The 15,246-nt window shown below is 34.3% G+C and overlaps 1 protein-coding gene across 1 annotated transcript in view; it reads left to right on the forward strand.

The window, feature by feature from the left end:
• The window catches only part of LOC127844105 (histidine-rich glycoprotein-like), a 61,711-nt gene extending 48,541 nt beyond the window's left edge, over positions 1 to 13,170 (forward strand). The window contains exon 7 of the mRNA XM_052374110.1: positions 11,361 to 13,170. The gene's annotated coding sequence lies outside the window, so the exon portion shown is untranslated. The remainder of the gene's footprint in view (positions 1 to 11,360) is intronic.
• Positions 13,171 to 15,246: the final 2,076 nt, after the last annotated feature.

Raw genomic sequence — 15,246 nt, forward strand, 5'->3', positions numbered from 1 at the left:
CATTATTGCCAAAAGTCTTCTGAAATCGATGGGTATTAGTTCGCTGTAGACTTCGCTGGCAATAAAATGTAATGTGGAGTCGCAAAATATTCCGGTCTTAACGGAACGCTTTGTACATAAAACACAACACAAGTGATATTCTAGAAAATTCAGATTGTAAACTAAGATGGTGAAAACCAATCGCAAACCTGACCCCTCGGGTTTGACACACACATGTGTATGTTGGATAATCAGTTTTAATGATGTTATAAAAATACTAGTACCATTCTTTTATCATTCTGTGTACAGCTCCATGAAACGATCCACAGAAGTTTAAATAGTTTTCATAATGTGATATAAAATATCTATCTACATAAAAATGATTCCAAACAAAACGGAATAGGTCACATGAAACATATTTAAATACCTCATAGACGTGAACAATTCTTATTGCAAAGTGATTGCCCTATGGCTATTACTGTTATGGTAACACGTTGATTGATGGCCGCCGTCATGATTTATGTTCTGGACTTCTGATTGCATGCAACTATCCGCGGCGAGTAAACATTTCCCGGCACGGGAGGCCATTCAGGCGTTCACGGCGCGCATCTGTTCACATATTTCCGGTAATCATCAGCGACAATTTTTATGAAAATTAAACAAATTGTAACTACAAAATTTACTTTAATGCATATAAGTACCTGTACATATATTCGAGTCGTTCGCGTGATATACTATCGCAACTGCGTGATAATCAGTAAATGTGTACTTGTTCATGTACGTTGTACCTTATGTAATCAAGTATTAACACAATCGAACGTATCCCATGATATACCGTGTGTCCGCTACATTAAATCATCACGAGTCATGCACGTGTCAAGATTTCTTTTGCGCATTTTCATCGACTATACATTCTTTGCCTGACAATCGGATAACGTTATTTATGTGACAATAAGTTGTCAATATGAAACGACAGATTCACAAACAAAAAGACACGTTTATGAAGTTTTGAGAACATCGGACGAACAGATACGTGAACAGAGACATGTTGTTTCAGGTATTCTCCTTCCCTTTCTAATGGCGCCTTACTTAGACTTTTGTTATGCGACTTACTGTGCTATTGAAACCATTTCATTAAAAATTCACCTTCTATTCGAGTTTGCTAGAGTTATTTGTGGCGATGTTAATATGCTACGTAACAATATACAATATCCGACATGGTTGTCTTCGACCCTGTTTTTCAATACCGACGATTCTCCACAACATAAAGTTACACCATAACCTCATTAAATATTTAAACATTTTGGCGGGAAAGTGAAGCGTTAATGGGCAGCCGGATCGGACTAAAGTGAATAATTAAACACAACGAGAATCGCTTATGTGATAATATTGCACCGCATGTGCGCCAGAATGATTCAAAATTGACAACGCACGTCATTTAAATTCATCCTTATTTTCTCTCTGCAAGGTTTGTGATTGTATGAGCTACGTGAGCCAAAACTTTGTTATAATTTACAGTAAAAGTAAACCGTCTGAATATTAAGCTCTTGTTCATCCAGTTATTTTTCAATTCATGAAATATGTCATTATGTTCACGATCGATTAGGTATACGTTTAATGTTTCACCTCGAGTGTATGTACACAGTAATTGGGAGACGGAATATGGAAGCGTAGATTATGTAAGCTAAATTTCGGCACCTAATGTTCACATAATGTATTCCACTTTCTCGTATTATAAGTTATCTTGATGAGTTCCAACAAAGCATATCATCCAAAAGCTGCCGACATGCTTCCTAAAAATTGGATAACTATCATAACTATGTCAATGTGAAGATTGCATTCTCAGTCTTAAATACAAAAAAAACTCGTCATGTTTATAAAAAAAAAATACGCGTTGATGAGTTGAGGTAAGGCATTCAAACACCCCAGTGACTAAAAATATGTCTAGTACTGAAGACAATGGTTAGAAGCAAATTAACACTTAGCAATGGACATTATTTGTATTTCTGAAATCGTATGCACGGATGCGAGATCTTTCTAGCAATACCTTAGATGGAACACAAGTCAACTTACAAATTTTCGAGAACACCTCAATACATTTTTCTAATACGTGCAAAGTGGTATGGTACCAAGGAAGAATGTTATGAGAGCATGAAATTGTAATTTAAACAACGGATTGGTGTCTAAAGTGCAATCTGATTGAGCAAAAATGTCGTAAAAGTATCCTTGTGTGTTGTTAATCAACGATAAAATAATGGTAGAAAAGGTGTTTCAATTTACAGTGGAAAATATACGTGTCACAAAGCGATATTAAGTAATAATACTGTTTGAAGCAAATAGATTATTTTAAATACCGGTAAAACGCAAATGTTCATTTCCATCTCGTAAATAGTTTTAAAGCAAATCGATTACGTTTGAATGTTAACTCAACTTTGAAAACACACTTTATAATAAAACTGATAAAAATATAAAGCACTTCTCAAACAGATTTCGGTAAATAAAGAAAAATATGTTATTATATTTGAGATAGATTCCATCTCGTTTAATTAAACATAGAAAACTAATTTTATTATCAACACCTTAGTGTTTCATTTAAACCAGAATTTACAGGCCTCGCAAGCAGTAGATATGCTTGAAGTATTTTATTCATAACTTCATTAACATCAAAGTTTAATTTTGTAAACGGATCTCATCCAAGACATTCTGTTTTTGAACTGGCAGTGCAATAATTCAGTGTTTGTAGACAAACATGATATATTTTCCTTTCCCAATGCAATTATGAAGGTTGTTTCTATGATGGCTTAGAAACCATTTTGTGGACTGCTTTCTATTTGGTGATTTAATATTGTTTTTTAATAAACTATTAGCTTTTTAAATTCACTTACAAACATGTCTTTGTGCGCATTGTGTTTACGGGGTAAATGTGTTGATTCCCCCTCCCTTCATGAATCGGGAGGCTTTCAGCGTCGCATTTGTCCGTCCGTCTTTACCTACGTACCGGCAAGTCCCGATGCTTGCCTTTTCAACATATTGTTTACGGCTGTTTCGATCTCACTCAATCTTTAAAAGCTTAATCACCCTACTAATATAGTGTGGTTCACAAGGATGATACATCTAGCATATAATTCATGGAGTTAGTAACTGTTGTCTCTATTCTTTATTCAATGATTCTGTTCTTATCAGTTGTTTGATGATTGCTCACATTTGTATAATGTTCAGTACAGACATACCACATTGGCTATACCGTGACGTAAATAAGTTCCTCGCAAGTGGTGTAACGGTAACTACCCAATAGTACGTCGTCTGTATTTCTGACTGATTTTCAATATAATAATTCATATTATTACTTCATACAGTGTCAAGAGTGCTCAAAAATAATTGTAAAAGTATAAAGAGATCTTAATGATAAGTAATAAACAAACGATAACGATGCTGTATGTTAATTGTATAGCTTTTGTATACGCGATTGCTTGTGATGCCTTTAGAATAAATCCAGTGAGTATATTAACGTTAACGTCCTGTCGTACACTTTAAGTACAATCACTTAATTTTAATCAAGGGCTTTTGAAACTATACATTATGAAAAGCATTTCTTATCGACATCAAACGAAATTACAGTTTAAAATACATGTCAATATATAGTTCAAAAATTTATGGCGTTTGAATTGTAATATAGGACTTGAAACATTAACTAAGTGGTTTGTAGATATTTTCAAGGAGGACTCAATCATTCTCACGATAGTGTATTTGACCATCAAGTTATTTGAAAATCCTGTTTTGCTGGACACAATTATAAATTACACTAGACGTATGGCTTCAACTTCTATGTTTATTTTAGTGTAACGTTGAATGTAGGGGTACTTTCAGAATGACACATAGTCTCATCATACCTACAGTTACAGAAATAGTTGAAAGTCATCTCATGTGACATCTTCTCATGCTTTACAAAATAGCTGTCCGGAACGAATCAAAACATACATTTGCACATACAAACAACCCTGTGAAAACCCGCACCTTCATTGTTTAGCCATTCGTATGTATAAACATAACATGCGAAAAACAGACTTAATATTTCATAAACTGCTTTCAACATATATGCATACAATTATAATTTATTATGAAAAAAAATGAAAATGATCAAACAATGACTTAATTGTTTTAGATTTTTACTTTTTATTCTATGATGTTAATGCTAGTGTTTGAGAGTGATACAGATATTTATCCCACTTTTATAGCGAATTCGGTTGATTAAAGCCCCGTTGACTAAATTTCTGCTATAAACCACTGCACGAAATGACCTCTTTTTTTCGACAAAATGACGTCATAAATCCAGCGAAATTATCCAGTTAAACTAATTTTGTATAAACAAAAAAGGTTTACTGAATAAAAAGTGGGATAAATAGAATAATAGATTAGTGTTGATTATAGATCAGGTTTATCATGCTCGGCACGAAAACGAAAAAGCTCTTTGAACGTAACTCACATTTTGGGATTATTTTAGCGTTTTGCGATCGATTTTGTCGAAATAGCCCCGTCCGTTAACCCTCAACTCTCGTTATATGCGCGCACTTAGTGCTTAGTTACGTAGAATACGTGTTTTATTTGTGGGGACCGCTAAAGTGGAAGTGGTCCTTAACTTCACAGTGTATACCGACAAATGATAATAGTTTAACGGTCTTTTTATGATATTATAGAAAGTCTGCACGCATTCTTGGGTGGTTCAGGCATTCGCCATAGACGATATGTCTACAGATAAAACATTTGCTTTGTTTAGTTCACTTGACATTGGTATTCAACATATCAAAACACTATTGCTTCGCCTTTGGCTATAACTGAAATAAATGCTCGTTCGGAAAAAACTACCGCTCCATCGGATTCGTCATAATTGTATTATTACAATTGTATTGAGATTGTATTTATGGAAAAAAAATGGCATATACAGCATGTGCTAAATAACTATTACGTAAAATATGTTACAGATACATATGATATATCTATTCCAAGCGCGAACGTATCGTTGGTCGTTCATACACGCACGTCAAGATACTTTCAAGCCATGATTAGTCTCTTTGACAGTCGTGTGTCAATCGTAAAATTGCCTCTGATTCTCGGTTATAACTTATCAAGTGATGGCTATTCGTTGAGTGTTTGCGAATTTCATGAGTCGGAAATATATTGCGTACACGGTTCTTCCGCTACATTTCTCTGTCATGAGAATCGGTCTGAAGTAGACGGAGCGCCGCTCCGCTTGATGACAGGCGCCAGGGGAAATTAAGAGATGGGCTTCAATAGAAAATTATTGCGCTCTTTACGGAATAAATTTTACTCAATCAACTTAATAGAGTAAATGATAAAAAGCATTATAGCGACGATATAAATGCAAGATGGGCGCTTGGGGTAAATGGCTGCGCATCGGAGTGTACAATAAAGCCTAGTTCACCATTGTTTCCCAACGTTAAGTGTTTGGTACTTTAAGGTATTTTTTCACATATTTCCAATATATGGTATTAAAACAAATGTGAAACTGTTTGATTGTGTTTCTTGATTGTTTAAATATCAAGTAATTTAACGAATAAACAATAAATGCTGCAATAATACGTGGTAGTGATGATTTATCAATTTTAATCCGAATTTGTGCTTATTCTATTCCGAGATCGTGTTTAAGAAAATGTTTGGTTATGAGGGTCTTTATGCGCAAAAGTTTGACTTTATTTCTTTTGATTTCAATTTGTTAAGGAAAACTTTTAGTATATTGTGACCTATAATCAGCTGTTTGTGAAAAGCCGCTTACACAAGACATTTGTAAGATTGGTTGCTTGACAACTAAATCCAGTTTGGTCCAGTTTTTGCGCCTTTATTAAATACCACATTCACACTTAAGCAGTGCAACGAATAATAATCCGACTTTACTTGCATCCAACATTACCAACGTTACTTCATTGTTCATGTAGCCCTTGGCGTTATCACCCTATGGTAGCGAAATACATGCTTTCCACATGGTGGTGTATACAATAAACATTTTCTTACCAAAAATAAGGATCTCAACGTTTCTGGGCTACGAGTCTGTATTCAGCAATCAAATAGTAAAGCTCTAAACGAGGATGACACTACGTTATACATGAAGTAATTTGCATAGAACTGTTTATTTCTGGGTACAGTATTTTAACATAAATTGAAAATTCATATTTTCGAATGTCCTATGGGTTTGAATTTTAAACTTCAATTACACGAACCTTAAAATACTTGCAGGAAAAATGTAACATATGGATGTAACACATGTTGCAAAAACAAACAAAAAGTAAGTTAAATAACGTGTTTGAGATCGCCAATGACCTGACAAGTTATATTATGATCAAGATCCGTGGATCCCGCGAACCGCGATACAGCGGATCAATGTTTATGAATTTATTCATTTTTAAGGGATGTTTTTTTCAACCGTCAAGCATAATTGGGCATCCCCCTTCCCCATCAATCTCCATGCGTGCTGAGTTGCCGCTGTGTGCGAAAAAAGAACATTCTTCCATCGCAATTCTTTCGGAAGCTTTTTTACATATTTTAATGTATTCATATTGTCAATTAATGCCGATTTGCGTTTCCATATTGTTATGGTGACTTTTTGTTGAAAACCGCGTCGTAAAAAACAAAACAAAAAAAAAACACCAAAAGCCAAGATGTTTAATTGTGTATAGTTTATCAAAAGGGGGATGTTTATTTGTTGTTTTTTTTTTAGGGAGAGGGGTCCGCCATTATATTAAGTCGGTCTATTAACCTGTTTTCTGGGATAGCTGGGTATAGAAACTTGACAAATGCCCAACGTAAATCGGAGGCGGGGGTGGGGCGAATTGTAGGATTTCATAACCAATCGCAACACAACTTAAAGGGATCTTTTCACGGTTTGGTAAATTGACAAAATTGAAAAAAACTGTTTCAGATTCGCAAATTTTCGTTTTAATTATGATATTTGTGAAGTAACAGTATTACTGAACATTTACCATAGCCCAATATAGCCATTATATGTATATTTTGACGATTCGAAAACCTAAAAATTATAAAGCGTTGCAACGCGAAACGATTGAATAATTTGGAGAGTTCTGTTGTTGTCGTTTAAATTTACGAAACTACGAATATTGCTTATATAATGTATAAAATACTTAATATCTGTAAATCTGGCGGAATAGTCGAGAGGGCTAATGCGTTTTTACTTCAGACTAGCTCCAGGACTCCGGGGGTCACTGGTTCGAGCCCTGGTGCCGGCTACTTGTTTTTCCTTTTTTAATTTTATTCTTTATTTTTTTACTGGAGCTTTTAAGATCTAATGTTTAAATTTATCAATATAAAGCATTTAATGACAAACTTCAAAATATGCCAAAATCTGTGAAAAGGACACTTTAAAGTAACATAAATACTCAAAATCAACGAACATTTCGCAATTTTTTTTCGGAAAATAAAGTTAACCCATTTAATTCAGTGTTCATAATAGCAATAGCAAAATCGCTAGATGTGATATGGTGGCAATATTTAACGCTGAACAAAATGTTTGTTTTTATAAATTTTTTGTGGCACAATATATTCCATTTTAATTTCCCGCAACGATCTCTTTTCATACGACACACGAACACTAACTTAGTACATGAAACTGTGTTGAATATATTGCCTCGCAAAAAACAAAAAGAGAATATTGTATCTTGTTAAATCCATGTTATCAGACCACATCTAGCGTTGAAATGTTGGTTATTGCTATGACAATTGATTTTTTATGTGATTACTGTATTATTGTAAAATATTGTATGAAGTTTTCGTTAATTTTGAGGGTTCATGGGCTTTTAACTGGCTGGGTCGTAAATCGAACCAGATATACTCGAATTGGTAGTTCAACCTCTACCAACTGAGCTAGGCGGCTCAATAAACACGGTATGTGTGTTACTCCGTGTTAACATTAATAAAGAGATTCGTATTAATTTATAATGAACTGTCATAACGGATCATTGGGAAAACAAGTCAAAACACGAGAAAACAATAAGAACGTCGCAAATCTAACATAAAAAAGTTTTTATTTGAGACATTAACAAGTATAACGTAAAACCCTCTTCCTGGAAACTATAACAAGTAACATCCTTGTCATCTGGTAATATTTCAATCCTGCACAACATTTCCCATGAAATAAAGAAGCGCTTTTATGAATTCCTGCACTGAAGCCGATAAGACAAACATTAATTCCAGCAATGTAAACATTCGGGCGACATATAATTCCAATTGGCTTAGATTTTCATCTTCTTTACAAGAATTTCTCTTCTGTTTGCCATGAATTAATTGAATGAGGGTTTCCTTTCTGATCTGTGCCCGCCTTATACATGTAGCGAGACTCCGCAATGACAATGCGTGGTCATCAGTCCAGTCTTGCAGTGCGTAGTAAATTGTCCGGCTCGGCAGTGGTAAGTCAACAATCCGAACTGACAGTGCGTAGTCACCAGTCCAATCTGACAGTGCGTAGTAAATTGTCCGGCTCGGCAGTGGTAAGTCAACAATCCGAACTGACAGTGCGTAGTCACCAGTCCAATCTGACAGTGCGTAGTAAATTGTCCGGCTCGGCAGTGGTAAGTCACCAATCAGAACTGACAGTGCGTAATCACCAGCCCAGTCTGACAGTCTGTGTGCAGTAAGCACTCCGCCGATTTGACAACGCGTAGACAACACTTTACCATTCGACAGCGTTAAGCTAAAATGTTAATGTGTATATTATATCGTCATTAACTGTCTGTATAAATATAAAATATAGAAAACATTTTATTTTATAAAAAAACGCATAACAGAACTGTGTTTGTGGCCAGTCATATGATTCCCAATGTTACATGCAACGAAGAATTATACGGGCAAAAGCCCGCGTAGCGGGCGTTGACCGATTCATACATATGGAAATTTATACAAAAAATAGGCATAGGGTATGCATCTAAAAAAAATTGCCACGCAACATATATTTTCGCGATGCTATTTATGACCTTGAACTAATCAAAAACACTTTGACATATGATATATCACATGTTAATACATACCTAAGAAAAAAATATACAAATGAGATCATAATTGTGTAGCAAATCGCACAAAATATTCTCGCATTTTATGTTTTTCTCCGCTACATATAAATGTTCTGCCTCCGTTTGTTTACGCTTCCTGCTGCCTTTTTCCCGGCCTTCAGTTGGTAAAAGCCATAGATTGGTTCACTACAAATAGTGACACTTTTTTCCAAACACAATTTTCGTAAACATAACCCGTCTCAAATGTATTGCCTGAATCCCGATTTCTTTCGAATTTATTTGCTTTGATATTTTCGATATCTTATTGTTATTATTAATCCTGACAAATCACAAACGCTTGATTAATTTTTTTTCAAAACATTATTATCGGCATCTGTATTCTCGCAGTATTCTCGCGGTATTGGTTACAATATACTAAAAACTCGTTTCATGAAGGGCTGTACTCTCTAAAAAATATCATAGTTGACTCGAAGGCATGTTTTACATCTTAAACTATTGTTCGGGTTTTATCTTTCGGAGATAATGGTAGGACATAAATAGGTGTTCACGACCGAAACCCTGAAATATGATAAACTTGGAGACTTTAGTAAAGCCTTGCACTGAAAAAGGTTACATTCCACTAAGAAACGGCCGAAAAAAAAGTTGCAAAAACAGTCGATTTTGATTAGCGTCAAGTTCTTTTTTGGTTTGAACATGACATATCTTTTTTATTGCATAAATCGATTCCGCTTAGAATGGCCTTTAAGAAAAGGTATGGTTATGGGGGTCTCTATGTGCAAAATGTTGCATTTATTTTCGCTCAAAGTTGTCGCTTTTACATTGAACTATATAGGGAAACTATTTAGTATATTGTGACCTAAACGCAAACCTGGCCTAGTCACAAAGGAGCTGTTTTTACAGAAAATCATCCTTTTTGGGGTGGGATATTACGCGTTTTTGCCAATGTCACGGAATAAATGCGTTTGTTTCATGAATTTAAGGAGCATTGTGTGTTTTTAAGACAAAAATGCGTTTTCAGAGGAAAATAAGAAAAGAAACGTACAAAAGCTCGTCTTGAGCATCTCAAATCGCAACCATTTGTGCTGAAAGAACTCATGAACACGTTTTAATAGTTGTTTACTTCTTTTTCTACATAGCTTGTAACAATATTCCAGTATTTGACCGATTGATATTATTTAGGGTAATCGTTTTACTCCTGAACGCCCGTTATAAATCAAAGCTCCGACCGCGAAAGCCAGATGGCTTATCAGGCGTTATAATAAAATGCATTTTCAAGCATTTCTACGTGAAAGATCGGTCTGAAATTTGGCATGCACATAGAAAATAGGTTTATAAGTATCGAGAGGTGCTTATTTTTCGCGATGTTAACAGTGAATGTTGTCTTATAGGTTACAATATACTAAATACTCGTTTCATGAAGGGCTGTACTCTCTAAAAAATATCATAGTTGACTCGAAGGCATGTTTTACATCTTAAACTATTGTTCGGGTTTTATCTTTCGGAGATAATGGTAGGGCATAAATAGGTGTTCACGACCGAAACCCTGAAATATGATAAACTTGGAGACTTTAGTAAAGCCTTGCACTGAAAAAGGTTACATTCCACTAAGAAACGGCCGAAAAAAAAGTTGCAAAAACAGTCGATTTTGATTAGCGTCAAGTTCTTTTTTGGTTTGAACATGACATATCTTTTTTATTGCATAAATCGATTCCGCTTAGAATGGCCTTTAAGAAAAGGTATGGTTATGGGGGTCTCTATATGCAAAATGTTGCATTTATTTTCGCTCAAAGTTGTCGCTTTTGCATTGAACTATAAAGGGAATCTATTTAGTATATTGTGACCTATTTCAATAACGCCACCCTACTGTTTACCGGTACTTGTCAGAATTTGTGACGCATTTTCCATTCGCTCTCAAAAAGCAGTTTTACATGTGATCATGCGCAATATTTTGATATTTGATACCAAGAACACGATTATTCAACAAATTTAACGTAATTCCGATTTAACTTTTAGTGTTTTTTTCAACTTCTTTTTACTTCGTCTGCACTTTCCCAGGTCACATTTATGATTGCATATGGTTGCACATCACTATATAAAGATTAGACCTCAAAACACATAATCTAATAATGTTGTGATCTCCCTCGAATATAATTAGGATTGTGTTGTAAATTTAAGATCACACATTAGTTAATTTGCAGAAAATTAGGAGTAAGAAGCCATGCTTGCAAACATCATTTTTGTACCACAACCTTGCCCTTTTGTCAAAATCAACACAAAAGACATTTACAAAATGTCTGGTTTTTTTTTATTTATCAAATTGTATGTTTGTTAATGGTTTTCCATTTTTAGAAGCTGTTCTGCCAAGTGCTGGGCATCACACACGCCATTCCATAGATCAAACCAGAAATCAACAAAGGAGTGATTCCTGCACTATCAAAGTTTCCAAGGAAGAAAGATAGAACCAATGGTGATCTTGTGGTTGTTTTTTTTTGGATGGAACATGTGTGAACTTTTATAGAACTGTGAAGATTCTATATATGCATGTCTGTATACAAAAATCAGCTACGTTGTTATGAAGATCAGATGTTCAAACATTGTCAAAGTGTTGTAAAATTAAAAGTGCATGCAAATAAATGTTAAACTAGTAATAACAAGAAATATCTTTAAAAAGATATACGGCGTTGATGTTGTAATGTTTGCGACCAGTGAAAGGAGATTGAATGAAGCGACCATGTATTTTAATGAAGGTAGTGAGTGATAATAAGATAATATATATTAATGTCTTAACAAATAAAAATGAAGAACAAGAAGAGGTGAAATTGTATGTTTTATTGTCAATAAGTATTGTAATGATTTAGGTTTTCATAATTTAACGAGTAATACATTAGTTTCAATAGGGAAAGAAAACATATTCGCCACTGAAAAACTATGAACATAATGTTGGAATGAAATAAAAGATAATGTGTTATAATGTGTACGGATGTTTATAGTAGAATGTAAACATAAAAGACTCAATATTGCAAGCATCATAGTGATATGAATTTATGCAGAAAAACAGAACTTTATATAAAAAATGAACAAAATAAAGTACAAAGAAACATATCTACACTAATAAACGCAAATATGGATTACTAGTATAATAAATCAAAACAGATATATTTCCAACACCTATATATTTCCTTAGTATCGCGGGCTACCGCCCCAAACCCCCGCTTTGTCGATAGTGGTAAACAAGTGCGTACCGGTAAAGTGCAATCTAGCCTGTTTTTGTAGTGTTTAGTGTGGCCGCTACGCAATGTAAACAAAAGATTCTTTTAATTGTACAGACATGTGATTAATGCTATACTGCTTCGTAAACTAAGGAGAAACGTTTCGATGTAATGTTAAGAGGATGTTTTGTATCGTGACAGTTTTTAATTTATTGTAATTTTCATGTAATTTACAATATATTCATATTTTATTTTCATTTCAAATGATATGCATCCAATGTTTTAATCTGGGAACCAGACTACCAAAGTTAACGGTGATTTTTGTATTATTAGCCAATGAACATTTCGGGTTTATTCATTTCGGATCTATCATGAATGAAGGTCATCTAAGGTCAAAAGTGACGTTAAACAGCTATGCCGAAAAAAACTAAGTATGTAAAAGGACTTACTACCTAGACCACTGTGTTGTGATCATTTTTAGTGAGACAATGTAATTCTAAACAGTATATACAAGCTTGTTTATTTAATGCATAAAGATGATTTCCTGTGTATTGTGTACTTAATAAATTGGCTGTTACTTGTTGCTCCATGATACATTTGTTCAAAGCCAGAATTTTGTATATTTTAAAAGGTAATACAATTTTCTAAGATATTGTTTTAAACAAACTGAATACTGTGCTTTATTATACTTATTTTTATGCATGCATTTTAAAAATGGTTTATGATACATAAGCCATTGATTTCACAGTTTTTCAATAGGTAACATCACTTTGTTTATTTATTTATGTTGTTGCTATTTTATACATGCAAATAAGTGATTTAAGTGTTTTTTAATCTCCAAACATTACCATATACCATATATATGTACTAAATATATTATATTATAATTAACATCTTTTACATGCTTCTGCTAGAAGCTAAGCATAGAAAGACAATCATTCACAATTAAATAAGCTCATATGATTACTGATTCATCTATGTTTGTTTTATGTGTTAATAAAGTGTATAAATAAAAAATATGGATGATATAACATTTTGTTTGTTTGCTAACAAACTAATTGTATGCAGTTTAGAGTGTTATTTATTAATTGCTACACAATGGCTAGTTTTTTAGTGGCAACATAATTTTAACTAAGCGACACTACTTTGCCAAAGGAAAGTAAAATCCTTTCAGATGCCTGTATTTATGACATACTTCAATTGTAAAACAAGTACGCTGTCCTTCAGTTCCACATAATTATACATTGATAATCAAAATTGATTTGACAAATCACATTCTTTTATGTTTGATCAGTTTATGCTAGAATCAACGAATTTAGCAAGATTTAATTGAATTGAGACATTTAATGAAACAACCTGTTTCCTGGGTAGGACCAGTACTTGGCATCTTAAGGGTCATCTAAAGAACACTCACACTTAAGTTAAGGGATCAGATCAATACCAATATCCCACAGTCGCTAAGCGGACACCATATCCATTGGCGTGAAGCCACTGAACCAGCTTTGAATTACATATGCTAGAAAAGCACGCAATTATAAGATATAAGATCTTAATTAAGCTTGGCTGATATAAAACACTTCTATCATTAAGAAAAAAATATAATTTAATTATTTGGATGCATTACTTTTTTATTGAAAGTCTTGTAATGTTTTGTACACAATAATTTCCATATATGTATAACGATACATGGTAATAAAATATCTAAGCTTTTGCCCGTAAATTAGGAAGCACCTTTTATCATATAACATGTATGTATTTTCGTCATACCATAAATAATATTATAAATACCAAATAACATATATTATGATATCATATAAAATACAGTTCATATACATGTAATATAATAAACGTCTAAAATATATGTAATATACATGTAGGACCTATATTTTATAACATGCCATAGAGGGTGATCCAATTTATATCATCCCTATAATAGTACGAGTCGTGTTCTGAAAAAAACTGTGCATAATGCATGTGCGTAAAGTGTCTTCCCAGATTATTGTCCCAGATTAGCCTGTGCAACCCGCACAGGCTAATCAGGGACGACACTTTGCGCTTTAATGGTATTTTTAGTTTCAAGGAAGTCCCTCCTTACCGAAAATCAAGTTTATGCGGAAAGTGTCGTCCCTGATTAGCCTGTACGGACTGCAAAGGCTAATCTGGGATGACACTTTACGCACATGCATTATGCCCAGTTTTCTCAGAACGCGACTCGTATAGTCAACGTTAGCCATAGAGGGTGATCCAATGTATATCATCCCTATAATAGTATAGTCAGCCTTAGGTACTTTGCCATCAACGATGAGGTCGAGGCTTTCTAATTTCATGAATACTTTCAGTTTCCAATGTGAAATTTAATACACCAGCCTTAGGCATACTGCTACAGAGATGTAAGGAAGATAATATCTATTACATCTCCAAGTAAAACACTCCTGCATCGATTGGCGGCACATAAAACGCACATTGGTCGGTGTCGTATGCAGATATCGCCATGTTGCACGCAAAGTTTTAATTAGTCTCACCGCCTAAGTCACCTTTCTTTCATAGCACATCAAACTGAAAACGATTTAATTTTCTATCCCGAGGGTCATAATGGTAACGGATTACTTAATGGCATCTAGATGGATGTATGATTGTGACTTGATGACAGCGTTGCGTCCGCGGGAAGGAAACGACATGATGATATCGGAAATGATTCCTGGAAAGGTTTTATTCCTAACCGGATACGTTATATCAAGCGCTTGAATGATACCGACAGTTTAGTGGCAGAAACTGACTCCGGAATAAAAGTCTTTTGTGTTGAACTCACGTGGCGTTCTTTCCGCAACGGAAACAAGCCAATTATTGTAATAGCACCAGTAAAGCAAGCAAACCAGTAAAACGCTAATGTATTGATTTTCTTGTCATCCCTGAAGGCAAATCGATGCGATCGGTTTCACAAAACGCATTCTCAAGAAACTGATATTGAAGCTGGTCATGGTCTAGAGAATTGATAAGACTCAAGAAAGCACACACATTGTTTACTG

This window comes from Dreissena polymorpha, chromosome 9 (genome assembly GCF_020536995.1).
Source record: "Dreissena polymorpha isolate Duluth1 chromosome 9, UMN_Dpol_1.0, whole genome shotgun sequence".
Lineage (NCBI taxonomy): Eukaryota > Metazoa > Mollusca > Bivalvia > Myida > Dreissenidae > Dreissena > Dreissena polymorpha.